The sequence below is a fragment of the Pantherophis guttatus genome, chromosome 7 (genome assembly GCF_059756535.1).
Source record: "Pantherophis guttatus breed Tessera chromosome 7, ASM5975653v1, whole genome shotgun sequence".
Lineage (NCBI taxonomy): Eukaryota > Metazoa > Chordata > Lepidosauria > Squamata > Colubridae > Pantherophis > Pantherophis guttatus.
The window spans coordinates 51,313,919-51,332,697 of record NC_142069.1 but is presented as its reverse complement, the minus strand read 5'-3'; the positions used below and the strand labels follow the sequence as shown (position 1 = coordinate 51,332,697).

The 18,779-nt window shown below is 40.4% G+C and overlaps 1 long non-coding RNA gene across 3 annotated transcripts in view; it reads right to left on the bottom strand.

The window, feature by feature from the left end:
* The window catches only part of LOC117655697 (uncharacterized), a 90,597-nt gene that overhangs the window by 17,237 nt on the left and 54,581 nt on the right, over window positions 1–18,779 (bottom strand). Inside the window, exon 4 of one of the 3 annotated variants that reach the window (XR_009623291.2) lies at window positions 18,297–18,386. The exons of the other annotated variants lie outside the window; for them this stretch is intronic. This is a non-coding gene — a long non-coding RNA (uncharacterized LOC117655697). Of the gene's footprint in view, window positions 1–18,296; window positions 18,387–18,779 lie in introns of those variants that run through there. 3 annotated transcript variants of the gene reach the window in all.

Genomic DNA, 18,779 nt, shown 5'->3' with positions numbered 1-18,779 from the left:
ACAAGGGTCCAGTAAACATGTGGAAGACCCCAGCCTACCCATAATCCTGTCCACGTCATCCAATGAAACAGGCTCAAACTCAACCCAGATGTCTCCACCGAGACTAGGCCCTGTCACCTCAACGGACTCTGTCCAGTCGGAGTCCAACCCGGTCCGAATCTGAGTGATTTTATCTTGCAGAAACTGTGCAAAGTCCTCAGCACGGCCCTGTAAGGGGTCCTCCCTCGCTCCCTGATTAAGGAGGGAGCGGGTCACTCTAAACAGGGCTGCTGGGCGATTTTCTGCAGATGCAATGAGAGTGGCGAAATAGTTACGTTTCGCCACTTCCATCGCCACAAGATAAGACCTAATATGGGTTCTTAGTTGTGTTCGGTCGGACTCGGATCGGGAGGATCTCCAACCACCCTCCAGGCGTCTTTTCCGACGCTTCATTTCCCTGAGCTCCGCGGTAAACCAAGGAGCCGCCCGGGATCTGCGTCGGATCAGAGGCCGCAAAGGCGCGATTCGATCCAGGGCCCCCACCGCAGCCTGTTCCCAGGCCGCAACAAGGGTCTCAGATGAATCGTGGGCTAAGGAGGCGGGAAATGACCCAAGCTCCATCAGGAAACTTTCGGGTTCCATCAGGCGCCTGGGGCGGAACCATCTTACTGGTTCCACACCCCTGCGACGGGGGATGGCGGAGGAAAAGTCGAGTCTAAGGAGGGAATGATCGGTCCATGACAGAGGGTCAATAGATAGAGTCCCCTCCCCACGATCATTTATCCACTGTCCAGAGAGAAAAATAAGGTTGAGTGTGTGTCCTCCAATATGAGTTGGGCCCTGTACAATCTGAGTCAGGTCCATGGCCATCATGGAGGTCATGAACTCCCGCACCAACTCAGATGACTCACCGGCCGATGGCAGATTGAAATCTCCCACAACCAAAAGGTTGGGGAGTTCCACCGTCAATTCGGCTAAGACATCTAGTAGTGCGGGCAGGGCTGAGGCCACGCAGCTGGGGGAGAGGTACATGATCAACAGCCCAGACTGAACTCCAGGGTCCCATTTCAAAAGGAGGAATTCACACCCGCCAACCTGAGGAACAGTGACCTCCCTAGGCCTAAGACTTTCCTTAATAACTACCGCCACTCCTCCGCCCCTCCCCTGGAGTCGTGGCTGGTGTAGTATTCGGAAACCTGGGGGACACAAATCCACAAGAGGGACACCGCCCTCCGGCCCCAGCCAGGTCTCAGTGATACAAGCCAGGTCCGCGTCCTCCTCGTCTATAAGATCTCGGACGAGGAGTGTCTTGTTCACCACGGACCTGGCATTTAAGTACACCAGTCGGAGTCCAGGGCTCCGCACTCTGTCGCCGTCGGGGGAGCAGGATGAGCTGAGGGGGCAGGAGGGCGCCACCGCTTGAACGAAGCGGCGGCGCCCTCCTAGCCCCCCCTCTCCCGACCTCTGCATCTCCCAACTGTCACAAGGATTGGAAGACCCTCTCTCCGCTGAGCCTCTTTGTTCCCTCTTCCTCCCTCCCTCCCCCCACAACCATCCGACGGGCCCAATTGCTGAACCGTAAGAGCCACCCCCGGCTCAACCCTTACCACCCGCCTCCCGGGTCCCCTTAAAATTTGATTAAAAACATTAATTAAAAAACCCCTCAAACCACGCTTAGAAGCATGCCACCACTCGGGGTTCCAAAACCCGTCCTTGAGGTAGGCCTTCGATAAATTCGAAGGCCATGTCTGCGAGAGGGGGGCATCTCGCAGAGCAAGGAGGGTCGCCGAAGTGTAAGCCATAATAAATATGAGAAGTGGATGGAAAATAGCAACAGGAAACCAAGATGAGAAACAAGAGGGATAATGATGGTAAAATAGGAGTCAACCCAGGCCGGCATGACCACCGCTCTCTCACAGTGGTGGAGAATCCAAGGCTGCAACGAATGAGTCCCACAGAACCAGCCGCAGCCACCCTCTCACGGTGACTAGGTGGGGAACATCCACCGGCGGAGTCATAGAGCAGTTCCTAGGAACATGATGCAGCAGCAGTCCACCAGGATTCATAGTTCATCAGTCTGTAACTCCATAACTCTGACCAATACAACGAGACCAATAAGGCAGTAATAGGGGTGAAAAGATAAGATGTAGCACTTTATGGTGTGAGAGGAGCCAGGAGTCAGATAGCAGTTCAAATAGGGGAGATGACAAAAGTCCCAACAGACAACTGAAGATGAGTAAAACAAACAGGCCGAACCAGGAAGGCAACAGTCCGGGGGGGGGACAAAAAATGGGGGAGGGAGAGACCCCAGGGAAGAGCAAGATGGATGGATAATTATCACTTCCCCTCCGGCCAACTCCCCGCCCCCCAGATCTTCTTCAGGACCACCCGCCCCGCAGTCATAGCCTGTCCTCGCTGGGCAGTTACAGCCCAGATCTTCCCGGCCTCTCATCTCCAGTGTGACATTCACTGCCATCAACAAGGCTGCCACAGTACCCGCTGCCTTAATCTCAGCAGATTCATTGGGGGGGGGGGGGGCTAACGATCTTACAGCAACCATAGCGCCTGTAGCCTCCCCCGATTAGATGTAAAATCGCCGAGTGTCTGCAGCGTTTAATAGCGCCGATCCGGCCGGTAAAACTCCAACGGCCTCAGCGCGATTGCAGGGGGCGACACCGCCCTCCCAGCAGCGCCCAGCTGATGCAATCCTCTCATCGCCGTCCCTGGGTCATCCGAGAGCCGTCTTCTGTCGGAGACGGCTCATTTGAACTGTCAAAGGCTCAGCATATCGGGCAGGGGGCCGATGAGTGGAAAAACGGCCTTCCCCCGGTTTCCTGTCGCAACTCTTTCATCCCGATCTCAGCCGGCACTTCGGGGAACCGCCATCTCGCGCATGCGTAGTATATAATGAATAATGAATTGTTTCTCTCTCTGTGTGGGAGGAATTTTGCTCAGCAGTGTACTTTAGCCTTGCATCGAGCGTTACAAATTCAGAAGGTTCTGGGAAGACTTTTTCAGAGCTTGGAAGATCAGAAGAAAATGTTACTGACCTCAGTCGTAAATCATCATCTTCAAAAACAGCTTCTGTCTTATCTGTCTCCATTTCTGTTCCCACGGCTTTTTCTTGTTCCAGGCGTGTGGCTGTAGTAAGGGGCTGGAAATCTGGAAACCTCCTTTCTGCCACCTTCTCAGCAAAATACATTTTGTATTTGTTTTACTTCTGTTTCGGCATCTCAGCAATATAATTAGCATACCTCAGTAGCTAAAAACTAATTGCCTATGCGCTCTTATCAGAAATAACAAAACAAGGAAAAAAGCCATAAATCAAACCGTCCGAGCTACCAGAATGTCAGGGCATTTATTAATCCCATGTTTGGCTCTGGGACTAATTACCCTGGTTTAGAGGAGAGGAGATGAATCGAGGCTTATCCTTGTTGCAATATTCCGAAAAGAAATGTGAGGAAGGTTTCTAATAAAATTCATTTATTTGTTATAAAGAAAATAAAACACCTCACTAACTAAGAAAAGTTAATTGTTACATTTTTGAAAGTAATTCGGGTCCGGCTATCTTTCAGCCGGACCTTGCTGGAAAGAGAACAAAGGAAAGAGTGTGAAGAGCAAGTGAAGGAATGTGGGTGGATACGGAAACACGTAGCTTACTGATAAGAAGTTGGCAAAGCTACGGAGAGTCTGACAGTCCTGAAATAATGAGTTCAGCTGGCAAATAAAATAACGCAGTGACAGGTGAAGGCCAGGTTAGGATGGATCATCATGAAGAAAATCTATCTGTGTAGTTGCTAAGTGTTGACACTGACTTGATGACATGTACCATATTTTTTGGAGTATAAGATGCACCTTTTTACCCCCCCAAAAGGGGGTGAAAATTTAGGTGCATCTTATACACAGAATGTAGCCCTGCCCACCCACTGGCCCCCACCCTTTGGCCTGTGCCTCGCAGCAGTTACCTCCTTCCAAGCAAACAGCAAGAAAAAACAGCTCCTTCCAGCTTCAGTATAGGCTAATAAGCACAAGTTGATTAGATCGGCCTCCCAACTCTCAGCTGATTTGCTATCAGCTGTTTTGCACAGGGCTCTGCTGCTTGCTGCAAAGAGTGCTGGAGCAGATTTTTTTCCCCTTGTGCTAATCAAGCTATGCTGAAAAACGAAACTGAAAGTAAAGCAGGCTGTTTGCTGCAACGTGGCAAAATGAGGCAGAGGGAGATTTCTTTTTCTTTTTCCTCACCAAAAAAGGTAGGTGCAAACAATGGGAAATTTAGGGCAAAAAAGAAGAGTTCAAGATTTTAAAATACAAAAGAAAAAAGGCAAAAATAAAAATGGGAAGAGAGAAAAAGAAAAAGAAATGAAAGAGAAAGATGTTATACATATGTAGAATTGAAATCTGAATAGTAGTAAGAAATAAATAGGAAATCATGATTGTAAAAATGAAATGAATAATAATTGGAATATTTTTCTATATGGGCAAAACTTTGGGTTATTGGGAGAGTTTAAGATGTGAAAATGAGTAACATAAGGGGAAAGCTCTATTTAACAAGGGAATTGTAATAATTGAGAGACTATTAATTGTATATTGTGGTGAAAGCAGAAATGGTTAAGTTGTGGTTTTACTTTACTTTACTTTACTTTTATTTGATTTATATAATGCCCTACTCCCGAAGGACTCAGGGCGGTGAACAGCCAACAATAAAATACATACATACAAAATTTAAAAAGCAGAAATAAAATCGAATTAAGTAGTTTGGCCCAGACAGATTAAAACCCAAATCAATTTAAAACAAATTTAAACTTTGAATATTAAAAATATTAAAAAATATTAAAAATTGTTTAAAAAGAGGGAGAAAGTTAGGCCAGGCCCGCCTGGTGAAATAAAAAGGTCTTTAGAGCGCGGTGGAAGGTGCGCAGATCCGGGATCCTCCGTATCTCTGGGGGGAGCTTGTTCCAGATAGTAGGTGTTCCCACAGAGAAGGCTCTCCCCCTGGGGGCTGCCAGTCGACATTGTTTGGCCGACGGCACCCGGAGGAGCCCCTCTCTATGAGAGCGTACCGGCCGGTGGGAGGCTATTGGTGGTAGTAGGCGGTTCCGCAAGTAGCCAGGTCCTGAGCCATGAAGCGCTTTAAAGGTGGTAACCAAAACCTTGAAGCGCACCCGGAAGACCACCGGGAGCCAGTGCAACTCACACAGGAGGGGTGTTACATGCGAACACCATGTTGCTCCCATTACCACCCGCACGGCCGCACTCTGCACCAGTTGGAGCCTCCGGGTGCTCCTCAAGGGGAGCCCCATGTAGAGAGCGTTACAATAGTCCAGGCGGGAGGTGACGAGGGCATGAGTGACCGTGAGTAAGGAGTCCCAATCCAGAAAGGGACGCAACTGGCGAATCAGGCGGACCTGATGAAAAATCCTCCCAGTCACGGCCGTCAAGTGCTCTTCTAAAGACAGCCGAGAATCCAGGAGGACGCCCAAGTTGCGCGCCCTCTCCGTGGGGGCCAATGATTCGCCCCCAATAGTCAGTGATGGCACCAACTGACTATATATGGTTTGGAGGAATACTGTATATAGGGAAAATTATTTGGTTTATTATTATTGGTAAATATAATTAATTGATTTGTAAGAAATTGGATTGCATGGAAATAATTGGAATATTCATGTTCATATTGATTAATATACAAAAAAGATAGTTATATAACTAATTGATTTATATTAAAATGTTGAATTTGTATTAAACAACTGTAAAAGGAGCCTGGTTTAGCTCAACAGACAGAAGCACTGTAATTTAACACCAGCTGTCTGCAATTAAAGTAAGATCGAATCTTGCCAGGCTCAAGGTTGACTCAGCCTTCCATCCTTTCTAAGGTAGGTAAATTGAGGACCCAGTTTGTGGGGGCAATAAGCTGACTTTGTATAAATATACAAAAGTATGAAGGCTAATGCTTAACGCACTGTAAGCCACCCTGAGTCTCCGGAGAAGGGCGGCATATAAATCAAATTTTTAAAAAAAATATTACATAATTAACCAATGTGAGGATGGATATAAAAATAGATGACAATGGGAAGGGGTATAATATAGAATAGAAGGGAAAAATTGAATTTGATTAAGATTAGAGATGAGGATGAAGAGTAATATTGTTTTTTTAAAAAAATAGATGAGGAATAAATATGGCAAAAAGGAAATATAGAAATTGTAAATTTAATTGTAATGACTAAACACTGTTTAAATTTGTGAACCAGCCAAATACTCTGTTCAAAGAAAATACATTGTATGTTTGTATGTGTGTTTGTTTAAAAAATAAAAAAAAATTTTTTTTACAAAAAATCATTTTTGTACAAAAAAATACCAGCACCCTGGTATTCAACCCACTCTAATTGGATGAAAAGTAGGAAGGAAAACTTTATTTTCTAAGGTACATATAGCATGATCCTATGTTGTATTTACCAGTGAAATGTAAATATGAGGCAACTATAAGTACATAGATCTTTGAATTTCAGTTAAGCTCAATGCAGAAGAAATTTGTAAACAATATTGGTTTTCTTTACAAAAACTAAAATCTACTGTGTTGAACACATAAAAGACAATCCAAACTTTCATTTACCTTAAACTTCAGGATGTTTACCAGGAGAGCAGATGTTAATTTCAATTGCTTCAATCATCACCTTTAAAAACATTTCATTTTATTGTTCCAGTAGAAGACAAAAATGAATAAAGCAAAGATTTATGTCACTGAATGTCAGAGCTGATTACTTTCAGAAATGAAAGAAATGCAATTTTTATGCCTTTTTTAAACAAAGCTATTTTTCATACAAGAACAGAGTAGTAGTGGACAGGTTTAATTTTTATGTATCTACGATGCATTGGTATGAAATTACAAATTAAGTTGCATCCTCAAAATGATGATTTTTTCCAAGGAATTTGATCAATAGAGCACTGAATATTTTCATTTTATTTTTCAACTCCATTAGTATAATAACCTTTTTCTTTGTCTAATATGCACAACATGAAGAGGCATTCAACAGTTTCCTTTTCCAGAAACTCTTGATAAATTATATCCTTCAGTTCTGCCTGAAACTTATTAAACCTCTAAGAAATTTGTGTGAAAGGATTATATTTCTCTATCCAGTAAAATATAATTGTTGGATTACAGAACATATGTAATATATGTAGTTCTTATAACCGGTATATCATAATTGCTTATTTGACTACCAATGTCTACTTTGGCAGGAGAGAAATTTATTCAAAGGAAGTATCTTCAAAGAGCAAATGCCCAATTTAACTTTCAGGGTAATCAATTGTGAACATGATTAATTCATTGAAATGAATGCTGGGTATTTGAGATACAACTAAATGTGATATTTATGTAATAAAATAGTTTTCCTTTCCTTCAAGATAACACTTTACTGAGTTGCAAATGTCAGTCCTATATACTCAGCAGAACTGGTTCCTGTCAGTCCATGGAAAATGGAGCTGACTGAACACATGAAAGGTAGAGGTAAGGAACCTATGATTCTCAAAGTCAGGTTGTTTATTTTATTGGTTTTAATAAAATCAATCCTGATTCAACTTTACTAGAAAAAAGCTGAAACCCTGTGGGTGCTTCACTGTGAATTTACAATCAAGTACTTCATCATATTTCAAGAATCTGAAATAGAGGACCAGTCAGATAAAACAAGTTATTGCTGTTTGAAGAATCAATTTGTGTGAGAGGAATAAAGGAATCTATGCAAAAATGATAATTTAGTGGGGGGTAAATTTCATTGAAGATATTTAAGTATGCTGTGATAATACACAAAGTACATGTGTGTTGTATCCAGGAATAAAAAGGTGCTTACCTTTTTACAAAATCTATTAAATTTCTTGGATTAATATTAATTTGCCAGCTATCCCAGGAAAAAGGGTTACGGCTTAATTATAATTGGAAAGCATATCTGACTTGATCTTAACTTTTGCTTAGCTTTCTGCTTCTCCCACTCACACACACACCACACCCTAAGGACCTCATTAAGCCTCTAGAGTCATTTCAGACAATTTGTGTTAGGAGTGCTACGAAGAAATTACATCCTACTTGTTCCCCACCCACCCACCCCCTGTCTCTGCCACCACAGTTTCCTTCTCTGCTGCCCCTTAGTGTTACCTCTCATTTCATCAGTTGTTATCTATAACAAGGTAAGAGTCTAAGGCATCTACCTTTAGTTGGGGTGACAGAAGTCCTTTCTTCCCTAAATTGATTCAGTTTCAGAAAGAGGAATCTTCATTTTCAGCCTGGATATCTGGCTTTCAGAGAGTGTTCTAAAGCATTACTGAGTGGTATATAAGTCTAAATGCTGTTGCTATTCATTCCTGAGCACAATTCAAATATACCTTCTTTTCCACCTGAATAAATGCAAGGTAGAGATGTGGGTTGATGTGCACATGTGCTTCCAGTCAGCCCTTCCTTCTAGCTCTTCATGCAATAAGATGAATATATAATTGGGAAAATGGCTATTAAAATCTGAGATCTGTGTACAACTAAAATAGCAAGTTGTCTTAAGTCCAGAAATTGAACAAAGAAAATCTTTACGTAGTTAAATATTTTTATAATATTGCCCTATAGGTCTCAGTGACTTCTTTAAAAGATCAGAAATATGGATTTAAAAACCTAATGAGTTTTTTTAATCCATATTTCAAAACCTAATGAGAGAAATTATGAGTATTTTACTATAAACAAAATTATAGTAGGACAATGGAGGCTAGAAAAAGCATTAGCTACTACTATTCCTTCTTTGCTGAAAATGATCTGTCGTTGGCGTGAATCCTTTCCTTTCTAAAATTTAAAAACCTGGAGTTGACCTAAGCATGTATTTTGTTGTGTGTTAAGGAAACATAGAAAAGTTCCCTTAATAACTTCATGCCTTAAAAAATATAGGGCAATCCATATCTTGTTTTCCTATGAAATTTTATTTTTAAAAATTGTTATAAAATGTGTAGAATTAAATACCTTATTTCCAAACACAGATATTTAAATAGGAATTCATATAGTACAGTAGTCCACTAAACCCCAGTCAGACTACAGGTATTCCTCAATGTATGATCACAATTGAGTTCAAAATTTCTGTTGCTAAGCAAGAAAGTTGTTAAGTGAATTTCGTCCCATTTTGGGAACTTTCTTGCCAAAGTTGTTAAACGAATCACAAAAGTTAGTAACACAGTTGTTAAGTGAATCTGGCTTCTCCGTTGACTTTCAATCACTCACTCACTCACTCACTCACTCACTCAATCAATCAATCAATCAAAATAAAGGGACTTTGGAGGTCTTCTAGTCCAGCCCCCTACTCAAGCAGGAGACCCTATACCATTGCAGAAAAGTGACTGTCCAGTCTCTTCTTAAAAACCTAGTTATGAAGCATCCACAACTTCTGATGGCAAGCTGTTTCACTTCTTAATTTTTCTCACTGTTAGGAATTTAAAATCCTGAAGGAAATTAATTCCTAAATAATTAAAATAAGTAAACTGTTTTTTTCCAAATAATTGTTTTTTCAAGAAATTGAAAAATTGAAAAATGAATTTTATTTAAAAAATTGAAAAGAATTTTAAAACTGAAATAGGTTTAAAAATTGAAAATGAAATTTCAAATTAAAAAGAAATTTAAAAGTTGAAAAAATAAAAACCTGAAAAAAGAATTTAAAAATAGAAATTGAAAATTGAAAAAAGAAATTGAAAAATTAGAAGAAAAAAATTAAAAAATCTTTTAAAAAAAACTTCAGAAATTTTAAAAATTTAAGAATTTACAAAAATTTGACTTGCAGTTGATGTCACAGTGAAAACGGCTGGAATATAGCAGGCTCTGCCGAAATCCAGCCAGTAACTACTGTTGGGAGACCCTCATAGCCACCTTGTAGGGGTGGTGAAGGAAGGAGAGGAACTTCACTGACCATGAGAATTCGCAGAGCATTGAAACTGGATGAGATAATTACTAACTTTTACTCTAAAAACTCCTTCATGGATTACTGCCTTCTCATGGTGAAGGGGCTTGTGTAGCTCAATGAAACTATGAGCTATGCTGTGCAGGGCCACCCAAGATGGACAGGTCATAGCAGAGAGCTCTGACAAAATGTGATCCACTGGAGAAGGAAATGGCAACCCATTCCATTATCTTTGCCATGAAAACCCCATGGAGAGTACCAAAAGGAAAAAAAAATATGATGCTGGAAGATGAGCCCCTCAGATCAGAAGGTCTATTCTCCACAGGAATCTGGAATGTAAGATCCATGAATCAAGGCAAGCTGGACATGGTCAAACAAGAGATGATAAGACTGAACATTGACATCTTAGGAAGCAGTGAACTAAAATGGACAGGAATGGGTGAATTTAATTCAGATGACCATCAGCTATACTACTGCGAGCAAGAATCCCTCAGAAGAAATGGAGTAGCCTTCATAATCAATAAAAGAGTAGGAAAAGCAATACTCGGATATAATCCCCAAAATGACAGAATGATCTCAGTTCGAATCCAAGGCAAACTATTCAATATCACAGTTGTCCAAGTCTATGCCCCAACCATTGATGCTGAAGAGGATGAAATTGACTGGTTCTATGAAGCTCTGCAGCACCTTATAGAATTAACACCAAAAAACAATGTCCTTATCATCATGTGGGATTGAAATGCTAAAGTAGGAAGCCAAAAGATAACCGGAATAACAGGCAAATAGATTTAAGGAATTAGATCTGATAGACAGAGTGCCTGAAGAACTATGGAAGGAAGTTCGCAACATTGTACAAGAGGTAGCAACTAAAACCATCCCAAAGAAAAAGAAATGCAAGAAAGCAAAATGGCTGTCTGAGGAAGCTTTGCAAATAGCTGAGGAAAGAAGGGAAGCAACAGGCAAGGGAGAAAGATAAAGATACACCCAATTGAATGCAGAATTCCAGAGAATAGCTAGAAGAGATAAGAATGCCTTCTTAAATGAACAGTGCAAAGAAATAGAAGAAAACAATAGACTAGGTAGGACCAGAGATCTCTTCAAGAAAATTGGAGATATGAAGGGAATGTTTCATGCAAAGATGGGCATGATAAAGGACCAAATAGCAGGGACCTAACAGAGGCAGAAGAGATTAAGAAGAAATGGCAAAATTACACAGAAGAACTATACAAGAACGAGCTTAACATCCCTGATAACCATGATGGGGTGGTCACTGACCTCGAGCCAGACATCTTAGAATGTGAAGTCAAATGGGCATTAGGAAATCTGAGCAACAACAAAGCTAGTGGCGATGACAGAATTCAAGCTGAGCTATTTAAAATCTTAAAAGACAATGCAGTAAAAGTGCTATACTCAATTTGCCAGCAAATTTAGAAAACTCAACAGTGGCCACAGGATGTAAAAGGTCAGTTTACATTCCAATTCCAAAGAAAGGCAATGCCAAAGAATGTTCAAACTATCACACCATTGCACTCATTTCACATGCTAGTAAGGTTATGCTTAAAATCCTACAAGCTAGGCTACAGCAGTATGTGGATCTACCAGAACTACCAGAAGTGCAGGCAGGATTTTGAAGAGGCAGAGGAACTAGAGATGAAATTGCCAACATACACTGGATCATAGAGAAAGCTAGGGAGTTCCAGAGAAACATCTACTTCTGTTTCATTGACTATGCTAAAGCCTTTGATTGTGTGGATCACAACAAATTGTGGCAAGTTCTTAAACAGATGGGAGTACCAGACCATCTTATTTGTCTCTTGAGAAACCTATATGCAGGTCAAGAAGCAACAGGGAGAACTGGACACGGAACCACTGATTGATTCAAAATTGGGAAAGGAGTCCAGCAAGGCTGTATACTGTCGCCCTGCCTATTTAACTTATATGCAGTTAATGAGAAAGACGGGGCTAGATGAATCAAAAGTTGGAATTAAGATTGCCTGGAGAAATATCAACAACCTCAGATATGCAGATGATACCACTCTAATGGCAGAAAGTGAAAAGGAACTGAAGAGCCTCTTGATGCGGGTGAAGAAGGAGAGTGCAAAAGTTGGCTTGAAACTCAATATTAAGAAAACTTAGATCATGGCATCTGGCCCTCTCAATTCCTGGCAAATGGATGGGGAAGAAATGGAGGTAGTGACAGATTTTATTTTCCTGGGCTCCAAAATCACCACAGATGGGGACTACAGCCACGAAATTAAAAGACGCTTGCTCCTGGGGAAGAAAGCTCTGGCAAATCTAGACAGCATACTAAAAAGCAGAGACATCACCCTGCCAACAAAAGTGTGTATAGTCAAGGCTATGGTTTTCCCAGTTGCAATGTATGGCTGTGAAAGTTGGAACATAAGAAAGGCTGAGCGCCAAAGAATTGAGGCCTTTGAACTATGGTGCTGGAAAAGACTCCTGCGTGTCCCTTGGACTGCAAGGCGAACAAACCAGTCAGTCCTACAGGAAATCAACCTTGACTGCTTTTTAGAAGACCAGATCCTGAAGAGAAACTCAAATATTTTGGCCACCTAATGAGAAGGAAGGACTCACTGGAGAAGAGCCTAATGCTGGGAAAGATTGAGGGTGAAAGAAGAAGGGGATGACAGAGAATGAGGTGGATGGATGGAGTCACTGAAGCAGTAGGCGTGAGCTTAAATGGACTGCAGAGGATGGTAGAGGAAAGGAAAGCCTGGAGGAACATTGTCCACGGGGTCACGATGGGTCAGACACGACTTTGCAACTAACAACAACAACTCTAAAGACCTGATTTAAGTACAAGAATTTTAAAAGACAACTTCCTAGCCTAAGAAAGTGGCAACTATACATAGAGGGGAAAAAAACAGAAGGCTTGAAAAAAGCTTAAACAATTTGAAAGGTGATTTTCGGGAGAAACTATCTTGTTTATTTGTATTTTTAAACCCCCTGGATTTATTGGATAATCAGCTGTTTTTGACAGGCTGTTTAATGTTGGATATGGGAATAAGAGTGCCAACTACTGGAAGAAGAGAAGTACTACAGGACTATAGCCGCAGTACACAGTAAAAGTCAATTCAATACACACAGTTTAATACACAAAATAGAAGTAATAACATCTGTAAAATGGCCTGACCTTGACCTTACTGTTAGAAGACAACTTGGATAATTTGAGAATATTTAATGAGGGTTTTTTTCCCCCTTTTGAAGATTTTTTAAATGAATTAATTTGCAAATAACTGAACTTTATTAAAATTGGTTATTGGATTATGGATCTGAAAGATTGGCGGAATCTAGTGGATTAACTTGGATTTGGACTATTAATGTTATTCAACAGAACATTCCATGAAACAAAAGAAAAGGAGACAAAAGAAAGGAGAAAAGAAGGAAAGTTAAATAAGACTTTAAAATTTGGACAATTGGGAAGATATATAATTGGAAAACTATAAGGCTATAAATTATTAAAGAATTTTAAAGATCATAAATTTAGGGGTTTTGGAGGTATAATTATGGGATTGATGAAATTTTATTAAGCAGGAGTTTTTAAATATTGAGACGTTGGAACTATAGAAACATACTGAGTAATTTTTATTAAATTGTTATAAAATGGATTTACAGGGGATAATAGAGGCATATGAAGAAATATTTTTAATGCTAAAAAGTATGTGTGAATCTATAAAGAACAATAAGGAGGGGATTGTTTAAAGACACAGAAATGAATGTAGAAGTCACTCAAAAATTGGGGTGAAAAGAGGAACATGATATTCAAGAAATAGATGAGAAATTAGAAGAAGCAGTGGAAGGGAAAAAACAAAATGAGACGCAAGAAGCTAAAAAAAAAAGAAGAGAAAGGATTAGTAAGTAGGAATCAATTAGATAACCCCTTAAAAGCCTATAGTAGAACAAAGAAAAAAGAGAAAAATCTCTTCAAAAAAAAGAAGAAAAAGAAAATTCTCTTAAAAAAAAAAAAGGAAGTCTTGTTGATGGGTGTTCAAATAATACAGCAGAAAGAGACAAAGGGTATCCAGAAGGGAATGTTCAGTAGGCCCAAAAATATCAAAAAGAGATACAAGATTCCAAGAGAGAGAGATAAAATAGTGACTAAAAAGTCAATAAATGATAGACTTTTAAAAAGGTTAAAGATGATGGATAATGAGAAAATATATTAATAAAATGGGGAAATACAAATAGGGAAAATAGTAGTATATATATTAAGAGATAATATAACTTATTATAACTAAAAATAAATTGATGGAAATGTAGGATTAGGTAATTTAATTATATTATTAATATTAATAGTGTGTTAAAGTATATTGTGAATTTAAAATATTAAGGATTAGAAATTGTGGGGATTTTGAGATACACTCCTGGGATTGATTAAATATTGTTAATATTTGGTGTTATTAGTAATCCTACACATTTGGAAGCTTTAAGTTATGGTGGAATAATGAGTAATTCTTAAAATATTAAATAATAGTAATTTAGTAGGGGATAACAAATACATGGTGTAAAGAATAATAATCCTACCAGCAGACAAGGGCAATGCCACGGTGGTTATGAACACATCTGACTACCAAACCAAATTAACCAACCTACTCCAAGACTCCATATACAAACCCCTAAACACAGACCCCACCACCTACCTGGAAAAAACCACCAGATCCAAAATAAAAGCCTCCCCCATCAGCGAAGAGATTCAGCAAAGAATCATTCCCAGAGAGAAATCATCCAAATGCCCTAAGCTTTATGGTCTCCCCAAGATACACAAAGAAGGAACCCCACTTAGACTCATAGTCAGCTCCATAGACTCACCTCTACAAAACCTAGCCAAATTTCTCGCCAAACAACTACAGCCCTATGCAGAATCCATCACCTCATACGTAAAAAACTCATTCCAGTTCATAGACATCATAAAGCAACAAAACTTACAGCCCAGTGACCTACTCGTGAGCTTCGATGTCATATCCCTCTTCACCCAAGTACCAATCAAAGAAGCCTTGACAGTTATGCAAAACAAATATAACCCCCCCAAGCACATCTTAGATCTGACCAACCACTGCCTATCCAACACATACTTCATCTATAATGGACAGAAATACAAACAAATAGAAGGAGCACCCATGGGATCACCCCTCTCACCTGTCATTGCCAACCTCTATATGGAATACTTTGAAACCCAAGCTCTAGAAAAATCTGATCACAAACCCAAACTCTGGCTCAGATATGTAGATGACACCTTCATAATCTGGCCACATGGGAAAGAAAAACTGGACAACTTCCTCACACACCTCAACAGCCTACACCCCAAAATACAGTTCACCATGGAAACAGAAGCGAACAACCAACTTCCCTTCCTGGATGTCTTAGTCTACAGAAAATCCAATGGCTCCCTAGGACACACTATCTACCAGAAGAAAACACACACAAACCGCTATCTGCACGCACTCTCACACCACCACCCTGCCCAGATCAACTCTGTAGCCAAGACACTCATTTCCAGAACAAAACGCTTAGCTGACGAACAACACCTAAAAACCGAACTACACACTCTCACTAACGTACTAACATCCAATGGATTCCAAAGAAATAAGATCACCAACCTAATCCAAAAAGAAACTCCCACTAAAATCCAAGACAGAAAACAAGAAAACGGCAAAGCCCTCCTCCCATACATAAAAGGCACCACAGACAGAATAAGCAAAATCCTCCACAAACATAACATCAAGACAGCATTCTGCACAAACCGAAAAATATCCACCATCCTAAGGAACCCCAAAGACAAAATTGAGTTAGAAAATCAAGGAGTATATGAAATCCCATGCACCGCCTGCCCCACCACATACATCGGACAAACCAACAGACGAATAAGTGCACGCATAGAAGAACACAGAACTCAGTCAGAAAAGAGGAACCAACTTCTTCCCTGGTCCAACACCTTAAAGCCACAGGACATGATATTGACTTTAAAAAGACCAGAACTATCGCCAAAACTGAACACTTTAACAACAGAATAATCAGAGAAGCCATCGAGATAGAAAAACGCCCACACAGCATGAACAAACGAGACGATACCTCCCGCCTACCAGCCATTTGGAAACCCGCCCTTATTGACAAACGAGTCCCTAACATGACGAATGACACCAGACCCACACTCACGAGAGCCACACAGGATGTCACCACCACACATCCACGCAGAAAGCAGACTCAAGCCCACACTGATAATGAGCCACGACCAAGGACCAGAAGCCAGACCGCAGCTGCACCATTAGCCACTTTAAACCCTTCCAATCCATACATGAAGCAGACTGACACCCACCATGAAGAGCTCGCACGGCCACAAACACGAAGCCAAACAACATCAACGCAGCTCACCAGCTCAAATCCCCCTGCAACTCAGACTAAGCTGAGCACAACCAAGCCCCCACCCAAACAGAACACACCCCCAGCCAATCAGAGCACAACCAACCCCCCATCCAATCAGAGCACAGCCAAGCCCCTAACCAATCAGAACACACCTCCACCCAATCAGAACACAGCCAAGTTCCCACCCAATCAGCTCACACCCCCACTAGCAGTTAAAAGGAAGAGACAGCTGCGATCTCACATTGCTCCTGGAAGCACGAAGCCGAGAACACCAGCCTGAAGATGACGAATGAGACTTCGTCGAAATGTCGCCAAGACACTTCCAATTTTACGTGGGAGAAGACCCGAATAACCAAAGACCTACATACAAACACCCGCGAAAACCTGAGAAAACATATATATATATATATATACATACATACATACATACATACATATATAAAGAATTTACAAAAGTTATTGGCCTTTTATGATGTGTTATGCACTTCTTTATGTTGTAAATCTTAGGCTTTTTTCTAAGAAATGCTAAGCTCTTAACCCTCTACACCCTGCCTTGAAAGTTTATCCCTTTCATATCTGTCCATAAGTGTTATGTACTTATCCTTTTCCTCCCTGCCTTCTTGCCCTTCAGTTGCCTGGCCACTGCTGGTGTTTTCAGGTACAATGTGCTGATCTCGGTGCTTAACTGCTGCAGAGCTGCTCTGCCACACTGCTCTCAGCTACTGCTGTGGGCACTCCATCCAGCTGTCATTCTTAGCTTTGCATGGCCACTGCTCAATTGGTCTGCCACACTGCTCTCAGTTGCTACTCTCGACACTCTGCTCCTCTGCAACTTAACTCTGCACAACTGCTGCCCAACATGCTGCTTTCAGCCACTGGTCTGCTGTCACCTAGCTCTGTTTCACCTTTGTTCAGTGGCCTCATTTTGCACTTCACTGCTTCCACTCAGCTGCCAGCCTGGATTGCTGGGCTGCCTCTCCATCTCTCAGCTGGGACACTGGGATGCCTCACAGTTGGATCACCTCTCAGCTGTGCTTTCTCTCAGTTGGAGCACCAGGCCATATCATTAAGGGATTTTTCAAAATTTAGAAGATTTTTTAAAAAGAAAATTTGAACTGAAGTTTCTATTCTTAGATGTTAGTCTTTAGAATAATAGAGTAACAGAGTTGAAGGGACCTATAGTATTTTGGACACATGGCTGTCCAATCTCCTCTCAAAAACCTCCAGTGGTAGAACACCTATACCTCTGAAGTCAGGCTATTCCATTGATTGTTTACACTGTCAGGAGTTCTGGGAGTTCTGAGTTCTCCTTTTGGTCCCTTCTGTGGCTAATGTTTATATTGCCCTCTTGATATAGTTTGTAATCTACAGTTGTATTAAAAAATGACCGGTGAATAAAATTTGAAAAAGAAAATAAAATCCCAGCTGAAATTAAAAAAAAAAATTAGTATTTCAGCTGAGAGTAAAAAATGAAATGTCAGCTTGTTAGTGTAAAAAAGGTGATAGATAGATAGATAGATAGATAGATAGATAGATAGATAGATAGATAGATAGATAGATGATAGATAGATAATATAAAGATAGTCCACAAAAATCCACAAGCATATTTAAAATATTTTTAAAAATTATAAATATTGTATTTTTAAAAAATCTCTGATCATTTGTAATCCACAAAAGAGGGTAGAGTGATAATTGCAGGCCAGGGAAATAAAATTTACTATCAGGGCAATAAAGTTTACAGTCTAAGCAGTAAAGGTTTAAAATCTTCCGGTGATAATTGTTCAACTTTTTAAAATGATCACTCAGTTTTCTCAAGAACATTCAATATATACAAAATATCATATTCAATTCATTCATGATTATTTAGTTAGCAAAGACTGTAATCCTTATAAATATGTAGAAGAAAAAGAAGAAAAGAAGAAAAAAGAAGAAAACCAGATCTGTAACTAATTATATCCATGCTAAGATGCATAATTTGTTCAGCAAAAACAAAGGAAGCTGTAGACAGAACTCACCAGAACTCACCAGAATAAACTTTGCATCCAAATAAATGTTTTAATTCCAAGTTTTCTCTTCTCTCCAAGTCCAGTCTTTTCCTTTCATTCACTCTTTTTTCTGTGGGTGCAATTCTATGCATGTTAATAGTTTTTTTAAAAAAAGCTTTTAAATAGATTATTCAGGAGAGCCCCACTTTTGCATGCCTGCCTGCCCACATTACTTGTCAGAAGGTCACAAAAAGGGATCACATGACCCCGGGACAGTGTAACTGACATAAATATGAGACAGTTGCCAAGCATCTAAATTCTGATCATGTGACCATGGTGCTGTAACAATTGCAAATGTGAAAAGTGATCATAAGTCTGTTGTAACTTTGAACTGTTCACTAAATGAACTGTTGTAAGTTGAGGACCACCGTAATGTTTAAGCCATGTTTAAGCCATGAAACATTAACCTATTACTTATATATATGGTTAAGGTGACCAGATTTTAACATTGGTAAAGAGGGAC